This window comes from Danio rerio, chromosome 16, assembly GCF_052040795.2.
Source record: "Danio rerio strain M-AB ecotype USA chromosome 16, GRCz13ab, whole genome shotgun sequence".
NCBI classification, from domain to species: Eukaryota; Metazoa; Chordata; class Actinopteri; order Cypriniformes; family Danionidae; genus Danio; species Danio rerio.
This window is the reverse complement of record NC_141036.1, coordinates 35,307,277-35,319,422: the sequence shown is the minus strand read 5'-3', so window position 1 is coordinate 35,319,422 and position 12,146 is coordinate 35,307,277.

Genomic DNA, 12,146 nt, shown 5'->3' with positions numbered 1-12,146 from the left:
AGAGCGAGAGAAAACAGGAAGAAACGGAGGCCAAATCTGCTGCCCCAGAGTTTAGCACCGCAGGCAATGGAAAGAGGGTAAAGACAAAAGAACAAACAAAGGCAAAGCTGCATAGCTGCATGGCTGCAGGTTGTTGACATTTAGCTGAGCTCAGTCCTCTATGTTTCCTTTCAGATAATGCACTGGCTTAAGCAACACTCTGGATCGTCAAGCAAAGAGACAGATTACTCAGCTAAATCAAGCATTTCAGAATAAATTAACGTCTTAAGGACGCCTTTATTTGCTGCTTAAATACAGTTTATTTTTGGCACAGCTGTTTCCAATCTTTTCCCCTCATCCATATGTGATGCTAAAGATCTGGGAAGATCTACTATGACTTGAATGTCAGGAGAACGGGAAAATGCCACTCGTTGTTGTGGGTTGTGTAGAGTATTATACTTGTCTGATGACGAACTTAAAAGATTATGCATCTTCAGTTGCATTTCAAGAACTCACACTTAGCTGATGATTGATAGTAAAGTTTGTTTGGCATGCTGTCCTGGGTAAGATCTCTGAGCTCAGAAGATCCTCGAATCCAGGACTCCCTCCTGTTTGAAGGGCAAGAGGAGAGTTTAAGCTCAGGTAGGTCTCGAGAACTCCCCTAGTTAGTTAGGGCCTGTGACAAATAGATTGCTATGGAGAGATAAGCTGCTGACTAAAGGCTGATTTATGCTACTGTGTTAACATCTGCCTTGTGCGTAGTCGTGCATTTTACTTCTGTGTGCTCTTTGTGTTGCCCTGGAATAACTCTTCCGAAACACTAACTGGCAGTAAGTTTTTATGTTCCCCTGTGTCGTGTTTCTTAATGGGTGTTTTTTTTTGTCTGAACGCTATCTTAATGTACAAGAAGCTACATCTCAATCAGTGGCGGGATCCGACGGATGTGCAACAACATTAATCATAAAGTGAACACCAAGGTTATAATAGTTTTGGATTTTTCATTAGTTTTAGTTTCTTTCGTTTTGACTTTTTATTTTCAAATTCAGTTAGTTTTAATTAGTTTTAGAAGTAGATTTCTAGGTTTACACCTAGGATCCAGGAGGAACAATGCGGTTTTCGTCCGGCCTGTGGTACACTGGACCATCTCTATACCCTCACCAGGGTGCTCGAGGGTTCATGGGAGTATGCTCAACCAGTCCACATGTGTTTTGTGGACTTGGAGAAGGCATTCGATCGTGTCCCTCGCGGCATTCTGTGGAGGGTGCTCGGGGATTATGGGTGCAGAGGCGATCTGTTGAGGGCCGTCTCTTCCCTGTATGAACAGAATGAAGTCTGGTTCACATTGCCGGCAATAAGTCAGATTTGTTTCCAGTGCATGTTGGACTACGGCAGGGCTGCCCCTTGTCACCAATTCTATTCATAATTTTTATGGACAGAATTTCAAGGCACAGCCTTGGGCTGGAGGGGTTCCTGGTTAAGGGAACACAGAATTTCATCTTTGTTATTCGCAGATGATGTTGTTCTGTTGGCTTCATCAGACATGGACCTTCAGCATGCACTGGGGGGATTTGCTGCCGAATGTGACGTGGCTGGGATGAGAATCAGCACCTCCAAGTCCGAGGCCATGGTGCTCCACCGGAAAAAGGTGGTTTGCCATCTCCAGGTTGGAGGAAAGTCCTTACCCCAGGTGGATGAATTTAAGTATCTCAGGGTTTTGTTCACGAGTGAAGGAAGGATGGAACATGAGATTAACAGGCGGATTGGTGCAGCGGCAGCAGTAATGCAGTCGATGTACCAGTCCGTTGTGGTGAAGAAGGAGCTGAGCCGAAAGGCAAAGCTCTCGATTTAACGGTCAATCTATGTTCCTACTCTCACCTATGGTCATGAGCTTTGGATCATGACCGAAAGGACAAGATCTTGGATACAAGCGGCCAAAATGAGTTTCCTTTGAAGGGTGGCAGGGCGCACTCTTATGGATTGGGTGAGGAGCTCTGACACCCGGGAGGAGCTCGGAGTAGAGTCGCTGCTCCTCCACATCGAGGGAAGTCAGCTGAGGTGGCTCGGGCATCTGTTTCGGATGCCTCCTGGACGCCTACCTAGGGAGGTGTTCCAGGTATGTCCCACCGGGAAGCGGCCTCGGGGAAGACCCAGGACACGCTGGAGGGACTATGTCTCTCGGCTGGCCTGGGAACGCCTCGGGATCCCCCCGGAGGAGCTGGAGGAAGTGTCTGGGGATAGGGAAGTCTGGGATTCTCTCCTAAGACTGCGGCCCCTGCGACCCAGCCCCGGAGAAGCGGCAGAAGATGAATGATTTCTTAGTTTTTATTAGTTTCTATATTTTAAAAATGTCTTCGTTTTAGTTAAGTTGAATTTGCAAGATTTAAAATCAACAGTATAAATATTGTATAATAACAACTCAGCCACACATTTTTGAAACATGTATTTAGAGAACACATGAACACTATCATCTACCACAACCATCTACCCATCCTCAAGTTAGACACACAGTAGTGATGTAAAGGGCCGGATTAACCTATGGGCATTATGGGCACAGGCCCAGGGGGCCGCCTTAGATTTTGCCTACTTTTCATCACGAGAAAGACAAGCGGGAATCATTAATAAGTGTGTGTATTATGGAGGACTCAAATTCCTAGAACTGGATTGGAGAGGTGTTATCCAAAATCATGTGCATTATAAGTTTGTAGAAATTATACATTAAAAATACCCTTAAATATAAATTTTAGTACTGCTTCAGTGAAGTTGAAAAAGTATATTAAAATCCATTAATTTCCCCTAGTTGTATTAGTATTTTTTTTTCAAAGTGTGCTTTAAATGCTTTAAAAATAAGTTAAATCTTTGTAGTGTATATCAATTATTTAAAAAATGTGGGCAATACATTATAAATTAATTTAATTTAACAAATATTATATTAATCTTATTTTTTAAATCAACTATGGGGTGCAGCTATAGGGGGCCTTCAAGACATTGTGCCCAAGGGCCTCTGCATTAATAATCCAGGCCTGGTGATGGGAAGTTCAGATTTTTAACGCGGATGTTGGGACTCAACATTATGTAGTTAGCAATAGTAATTTCAGTCAATTAAAATGATCAGAAAAGTCTTACAGTAAAGTTTTGCAATCCAACTGAATCATGATTCACTTATTTAAATTCCATTACGATTGTCAGTTATGAAATAAACGTATGTTTTTTTTTCACTAGATCCTCTCATTTAAGCCCTCGGTTTACCCGTGCTGCAGTTTCAGTTCAGTTCAGTGGTTCAGTTCAGTCACACAGCAGGCTGGGGGCTGTACTGCATTTGTTTGGTTCACTGAAACACGCATGCGCAGTATTAACGGTTCACCGCTTCTCAATGTAACGTTGCTGTTCTAATAACTGAATGAGTATTTATTGGATTATTTAGAGTTAGAGGGGGGCATTAGGCTTGTTATAAAGTAAGTAGTTGGTGGATAAGTGCTTTTTGGAGACGCGAATCGTTTAAAATGATTCAGTTCAATTTGGTGAACTAGTTCAACCGGTTCACTTTGAAGATCCGGTTAAAAAGATTTGTTTGCGATCGCTATAAAGAAATAAAACCCATTATTGGGCACAAACGTGTAAAGTAATACTTTTAAGTGTCTTTATTTAATGTTGTCACCGTGCTGCTGTCATGTCCAATCGTTGTTTTTGTCGTGGGAGCAACAACGAGGATGACTGGAGGAGAGCCAGCTCGATCTGGCCAATGGCAGCAGGAGACACTGAGGTGCGAAAGGGTCAAACACAAACACCTGCAGCACAGAATATATTTACTTCTAAAAGACTTACAGTAAGATTGTGTATTAAATACATTTACAAACACGAAAACGAAGGAGGTTTTTGCTATCATTTTAGTTAGTTTCAGTTAGTTTTATATGTACACAATACAGTTTCAGTTCTAGTTTTTGAAAGAACTCATTTTTATTTTTATTTCAGTTAACGACAATTATTTTACATTTTAGTTTTCATTTTTTTCGTCAGTATTTGTTAACTATAATAACCTTGGTGAACACAAAACAAAAGTTTCCATCTAGAGCTCCTTCACGGGACTCGACACTTGTAAACACTCGCTCCAGTTGGTTCCCGCCCTCACTGGTCCCAGCTACCCACTCGACCAATCACAGAGCTTGTGTTACACGTTGTTATGATGTGTAGGTAAATCTTTTGGAGAGGTGCACATCAGTGTCGACGACTACGCGAAGGCTATGTCTAAGGATATGTGTGCGCTTGATGCAGAAGTATAAATCAGCTTTTAAGCATAGGAGCCTGACTAAGAGCTCATCTGTTGTGCCAATTTGATTTAGTCAATTCACTTATGTCCCATCATGAAACCGGGCAAGCACAGAAGGAAAATGTAAAGTCCACACAGAAACATCGACTGGCCTAATAAGAACTTTAACCAGTGACCTTGCTGTGAGGCAACAATGCTAACCACTGAGCCGTCATAAGAAGGAGTAGGGGATAACTAAGGTAAGAAACTCTGGTTATTAATAGTTTGTTAGGATTCATCTGATTGATAAATCATGTGTTAGCTAATGTGGGACCAGCCATTGGTCAATCATAAGCATGTGATCCTTTCGAAAACTTCACTTGTAGGTTTTCAAACTTTGTTTTAAATTCATGTTAAATATACAGTGTGGAATGCAACAAGAGAATGAACAAAACACTGTGAATCTGTGATGCAAACGTCATGTTAAAATACACAGTATAACATGTTTTGAATGGTGTGTTTGGACAGGAAAGTGTCAAGAGTTCAGTCAAGTTAAATCAGGATCTGAAAAAACTAAATTTTTTTATTGAAAAATACATTTTTAACAATAACTGATTAACCATTAAAGACAGACTTTAAAGATATTGTGTCTTAAAAGTCTATTAAGTGGCCTCAGCTATTATGTATGTAAAAATAAGTACAATGTACTCATTGTGTTCATATTGTTTTGCACAACACTTGAAGTGGATACAAATAAGAGACAGGAACGGAGGTGTGTGTAGGTGTGGGTTAAGGTTTAAATGATGGGTGAACATAATAATAATAAATGTAACACAATGTAAAAATATGTATGTACATAATACGTGCATAGTACCAAATTGTTCAAATGTAAGTACACAGTAGTTATGGCCAATTAATGTAAAGTGAGACCACATTAATAATTGACTTTACACAACAACTTTCCAATCAAAAGTCTACCAATGTACTCCATAACCCTGTTTCTATTGTAGGCCATGGTTTAATTCACTACCGTTAATCAACCCCTGACCCTTAAAATGAAAGTCATTTGAAAGTCAATGTGTTCTCCAAGATTATCCCAAATCTTCAGACTATATTTCTGTATAAAAAACGGCTTCAGCTTAATTACAATCTCAGTGGACCAGGGAGTGAGTTTTTAAAAAGTATGCAATGTCCACATGTACTTAATGAACACTTTTATTTAAAAGGAGCAAGGGGAGTCTGGTTTTTCATGCTTTGACCCCTCAATATGATACAGATTTGAATTCATTAGGCAAAAAGTCCAGTCTCCACTCCAGTCTCAGAGGACCATTTAAAAAGTAGGTTTTTGCTGCTTGGTCAGTTTAGTGAAATAAAATTATGCTAATTCAGCACTATTCTTAAGGATTTTAAGCAACTTTATTTTACAGTACACTCCAGGAAGGTGCCAGAAAGAACCAAAAAGGGATTTTCACAGTGATGCCACAGCACATCCAATTATTGGTTCACCAAAATGGGAAGAACATTTTCATTATCTAAAGAACGTTTTTCCATTGTAAAGAACCACACCAATTAAGAACCATTAGTTTTTAAGATTGTGAAGTTGAATAGAAATAAACACAAACACCTTTTGAACCAAGCAGCATCTGTCCAAATATAGTCTATATATAGTTTACTTAGTTTAGGACTCTAAACTGAGCATGGATGAACCTGGAGATGGTGACTCTGGAATATCAAACTGTAAGGAACCCGAGTGTTCATCCCCGAGGGCCTGGAAAACTGCCAGGTGAACAATGCCTCCATACATCTGACTATACTGTTCTGCCTCATACACTTTCTCTCTCTCGCTCTCTTTCTCCCTCCTGAGCTGCTACAGTATATGATTCATTATTAAACCAACAGTATATCTCAAGCTTGTGCTGAGGTTCTCCAGTATCCCTTCGATCCCCTTGTAATTCCAGGGTGAAGCAAGAATTGGTTTTAAATTAGTTTCCGAGTGAACACTTGAATCGCTCTCTCCCCCTCTCAAAGAGTGACCTCATTAAACAGATGAGCCACAGGGCCTGAGAGCAAGTGCAAAAAAAAAAAAAAAAACATACACACAAACACAGAGACAAGCTAAAATTATGAACAATGTATGTTATTGCTTTACAGAAACCATTATGATGAAAACTGTTACAATGAAATGTTGAAAGAATATTAATGTTAGTGGGCGTCACAGCGGCATAGTGGGTAGCATGATCACCTCACAGCAAGAAGGTCCCTGGTTCAAGCCTCAGCTGGGTCAGTTGGCATTTCTGTGTGAAGTTTGCATGTTCTCCCCGTGTTCGCATGGGTTTTCTCCGGGTGCTCCGGTTTCCCCCACAAGTCCAAAGACATGTGGTATAGGTGAATTGGGAAGGCTAAATTGTCCGTAGTGTATGTGTGTGGAAAAGTGTGCATGGATGTTTCCCAGTGATGGGTTGCAGCTGGTGGAGCATCCACTGCATAAAACATATGTTGAATAAGTTGTTGGTTCATTCTGCTGTGGCGACACCAGATTAATAAAGGGACTAAGCTGAAATGAAAATGAATGAATGAATGAATGTTAGTTAGCAACAGAACAAAATTTGACCTTTGATGCAATGTTAGCTTCTTAAATTAAAAGATACTTCAGATGTTTAATGAAATTGAAATGTATTGAAACCAACAAGAACTGAAATTTAATAGCAACTTGAAAAAAAGAAGAAAAAAATAAATAAACTGACAATGCAGTCAAAGACCCATACAAAATCGTATTTCCTTGTTTCAGCTGCACGCACATCAACAAAAAAACAAGTTGCCTAAACATTTTCCGCATAAATGATGCTGATTAGTGTAGCCCAGTTACACATGAGCAGAAACAAGACAAATTGCCAAGTCTGTGGAAAATTCCTCTTTTTTTTCCTCTCGGCAGTGGAGCTGACAGAGCAAAGGTCCTTAGAAGCAATTCTTGAGTCATCATTTTTTAAAACGCAAACCTCGATTTCAAACATTGGCTCGTAATCAAATAAAGACGTTGGTGAAAGTCCATCCATCTTAAAACGCTCAACAGCGTAAAAACCGAAGCCTAATGAACCAGTGGAGAGGGAAAAGAGCTAATTGGCTTGAATCCTCTTTTTTCAGCTAGATGCCATTCTGTTTTAATGTGATGATAAGTTTATTTAAGCTGCGCTTACGCTGACTGACATGGGACCCGAACAGATCAGTGTATAAGCATTTTTAATTGCAGTACCATGTTTTCATTTCAGTTTCTTTGCCAGGGTTGCACTTTTGTGCCTTCCCTCTCACGCACAGCAGGATGAAGACAAGAGAAGGATTTGGTATGCTGTTCACCGTTCAGCCGCTGAAATTGAAGTTATTATATATAACAGAACTCTCAGAAGCATTACAGAAGGTGCTTATAATGTTCGGTTTGAACACTTAAAGTGGTTTTGTCCTTGTTATTGGATGGAGCACTGCTGATCTAATATTCCTGTTATTACTGTAAGTGCTTCAGTTCCTGTTGTCTTGCCCTCTCCACAATGTTCTGCAGTTAATAGATTGTTTAAAGGCAGTTGTTTAAATCTAAATGCAGAGTTGGGTTTGTTGGGAGCTGTTTATTTCATTAAAAGTTGACACAACCTCAATAAACACCGACATGGCAACTCAACAAACTGATAATTTAGTTTAAGTACAAGCCTACACTGGAGTATGATTTATGATGTGCCGATTATAAGTGACGCACATGTATTGTTGGCTGGATCAGTATTGGTATATATATATATATATATATATATATATATATATATATATATATATATATATATATATATATATATATATATATACGCTAATTTTTTTAAGTTATTGTTATCGGCCAGATAAATAGTATATTCAAAAAATAATAAAAAGAAAATAAATTAAAAAGAAAATGAAAAATCTGCCTATAGATTATGGATTATTTCTTCTGGGTCGAACCACCTCAACTCTTTTGCAGTAAGGGTTTCAAAATAAAAACAGATGTTCACTCTATCACAGTTATTTGTGACAAATAGCAAGATTTGTATTTAAATGCATATATATTGATTTTAACGTCCAAATATAGTTATCGGCAGTGCTTAATTTGTAAATTGCAAGGTCCTGGAACAAAGTGTGATGATGGATCCAGCATGTGATTAGAGTAAAAAGAGGTAACAGCAGGGTTTTATTTGTGCTGGGACAAGCCGGATTTGGACCTCATTTAGGCGAATTCCCCTTATCACATGCCAATGAAAAACATTCATGCTAACCTGTAGCTTGCATATAATTCATTTTAAAAAGCTCATATTATACAGATAATGTCAATAGTGTAATTGATGTCAGCCACAGTTTCCATGTCTCAAATAATTATACAACAGTTAACTAAATAAACAAGTTAGTAAGTTGTTAACTACATCTTAAACACTGCAATGTATTTTTGTCACACTGTTACAAACCCCTGATGTTAGTCTAGGGTTGTGGGGTTTGACATTTATTTAATTAAAATATATTTATATAAACAGTGAATGAGTGGAAAGACAACCAAAGTAATGCCAAAATATGTGTGTTTTTATTTACAATCCCAAAGTGAACAACAACAACGAATTAATCAAAAATAAAGAAAAGGTAAGTAAGGCAAAAATATACTATTTACAATATGTACAACACTGAGACAAATAAAGACGGGAAAAACAAGAGAGCTGGCAGAAGGGACGCGGGCGGCGCTAAAGAAATGAAAAGAACAAAACCCAAACTAAATCTAACTTCCCAGAAGTATCTAGCTAACTAACTATATGAAAAACAGTATAATTAACACACGAAGATCTTACGAGTCCTAACTATCTACACTATCTATCTATCCAAAAAGTACAAGGAGTGGCGCTCGCCCCTAACCTAGTGTACTAGACAGCAGAGTAGTCCTATGTGTTGCGAAATGTATGTCACGTGACCTTCTTACCTGTCCGCTTCGTCCAAGCCTCGTAAACAACGATAAACTAAGAACAATGTACGAATAAAAGACGGATAACGTGCACACAGAACGAGCAACAACAAAATACACAGTTAGACGGGTTATTTCAAAACGCACGCGGTAAATACAAACAAGCGACAAAACAGCGAAAGAGAAAAATGCAAGCAAGCGAAAGCGAGTGGTCTGGCGCGCGCTTTTAACACGGGTGGTCTTTTCTTATTGAATGTGACGTAAGAGTGACGTAACCGGGGAGGAATGACTGACAGCTGAATGGACCAATGAACGGAACCTGAGAATACACGAGAGCAGATACGGGAGAACAGAGCAAGAAAGAGAGAGAGAGAGAGAAAAAAAAACACAGAGAAACAGAGCACAAAAAACACAAATACATAACACTCCCACCCATGAGAACAAACATATAATATTGTTTGTTAAAAAAAAATTGTGAAATAGAAAGAAAAAAATTCGCAAAACCAGGCGGTTTAATCACGACCAACTACACACACCTGGAAAGAGCATCGGCCACTATATTGTCGGTGCCTTTCTTGTGACGGATTTCCAGGTTGTAATTCTGTACAATCAAAGCCCAGCGCATGAGGCGCTGATTTTGATTGTACATACGGGAGAGAAAAACTAACGGATTGTGATCGGTGTAAACAATGATTGGAAACGAACTGGAACCAAGGTAAACTTCAAAGTATTGTAATGCCAATAGTAATGCAAGTGCTTCTTTCTCGATAGTGGAGTAATTAATTTGGTGTTTGTTGAATTTTCTGGAAAAATAACAGACTGGCTGCTCGATGCCATCACGGTCCTCTTGGATAAGTACCGCGGCAGCACCTAGAGCACTCGCGTCTACTTCCAGTTTAAAAGGAGTGGTGAAATCTGGGGCCACGAGGACAGAAGCGCAGCAGAGCAAAGCTTTTATGCTCTCAAAAGCATGCTGACACTCAGCTGACCAAACAAATTGCTGAGAGGGACTAAGTAAATTCGTGAGGGGTGAAACCACACTGGAAAAGTTTCAGCAGAAACTCTGATAGTACCCCGACATGCCCAAAAACCGGCGCAACTCTCGCCTGGTTTTAGGTACGGGAAATTCGGCTGTGGCGGAGACTTTCGCAGCGACTGGCCGAACTTGACCTTGACCAACTTCCTTACCAAGGTATGTGACGGTCGCCCTAGCAAATTCACATTTTGCCAGATTTAATGTTAATGTGGCGTTGGACAGTTTTTCAAAAACAGCAGCAAAGAAATGTGTTCAGACCATTCAGATGAATAAACCACTAAATCATCCAGATATGCGTTACAATTTGGAACGCGGAATAAAACCGTTAATAATTAATCTTTGAAATGTGGCAGGTGCGTTTCGCAATTCGAAGGCCATAACTGAATATTGCATGAAGTGATCTGGTGTAACGAAGACTGAGATAGCAGAAGCTTGCGGAGTTAACTTGATTTGCCAGTAGCCCTTTAACAAATCAAGTTTAGTGAAACTTTAGCGCCGCCCGCGGATTGGGCCTACTCTGGGCCTTTGTAAATTAGCAGGTTGCTTTCACACTCAAACAAACTATAAATACAAACTATTTTAATTGTTTAAAATGGGTTAAATGATCCCGGGCGAGCCCCCAAAAATGTTACAAGCCCCTGATGTTAGTCTAGGGTTGTGGGGAGCACTCACTGATTCCCACAGATGCTGTTTCTCTGCTATTGTAGCAGATTAACACACTTGTCAGCGCAGATTATACCGTCAAACAGAAAAAAAACACAAATACATAACACACACCAAAAAGAGCTCTTTTCTAGACAACATCCAGTAGTGATGTTAAAGTCTTGAGTGAATCAGTGTATTGGAGAAATTTGTTTAAGATTTATTAAATCACCAACAATAATTAAACATACTAAATTCAGGGTCACTTATTATAATTGAGTTTTATTTACAAAATCAGCCTTCTTCCACCAAATATAGCCAAGTTAATAAATTTTATCTGCTTAGCATCTATTTACAGGGTAGGCGAAGGAACACTTCAGATTCTAGAGAGCATTTGATTAGACAGAATTACGATAAGCTGCAGAGTGGTGTCATTAAAATCACTGATCTGTAATGGTGAAAGAATAGACAACCTTAAGGCCACAAAAGTTTAGTTTTATTTTTTTTATTTTTAAGCATCATGTTCTTTAATAACACAAAACTCATTGGGCTCCTTAACTCTAGAATGGCTATTGAGCCACAGCTCATCTAATCAAATACACAATAGTATCCCAGGTGAAAAAAAGTGCACTAAAATACACTTATTTAAATATACTTAGTACATTTTTCAGTAATGTACTAAAAGTGCTCTATTTTCTCACACTAATTTTGTACTTAATGTACTAAAAGATAGTATTAAGTATATGTTAAGATAAACATAATACCATCTAAGTGCACTCAACTGTGCTATTTTGAGACACCCTGAAATTGAACTAAAATGTGCTTTTAACATATTATATCTGTATTTTAAAAAATATATTTAGTTACAACTAGAAATACACTTGAACCCTACTTTTAAACATTTAAATATATTTATGACTAAATTACAGTATAATAGTAAAATATTAAAAGAATATACAAATTGTAAAAAAAAAAGTGTGCTAAATACTGTATTAAAAGTGCTCTATTTTCCCAAACTAATTTTGTATTTAATGTACTAAAAATTAGTATTAAGTTCAGTTTAAGATAAACTTAAGTACATCTAAGTGTACTCAACTGTGCTATTATGAGACAAAATGAAGCTGATCTAAAATGTGCTTTTAACATACTAAACATACACTTAACTGCATACACTATGCAGAGTTATACTGAAACCTTAACCATTCCTAAATGAATCAGTTTTATGAATGAGCAATCACTTACTCATACAGGCGCTCACTTGTCGCCACCTACTGTAGTGTTGTAACAAAGAA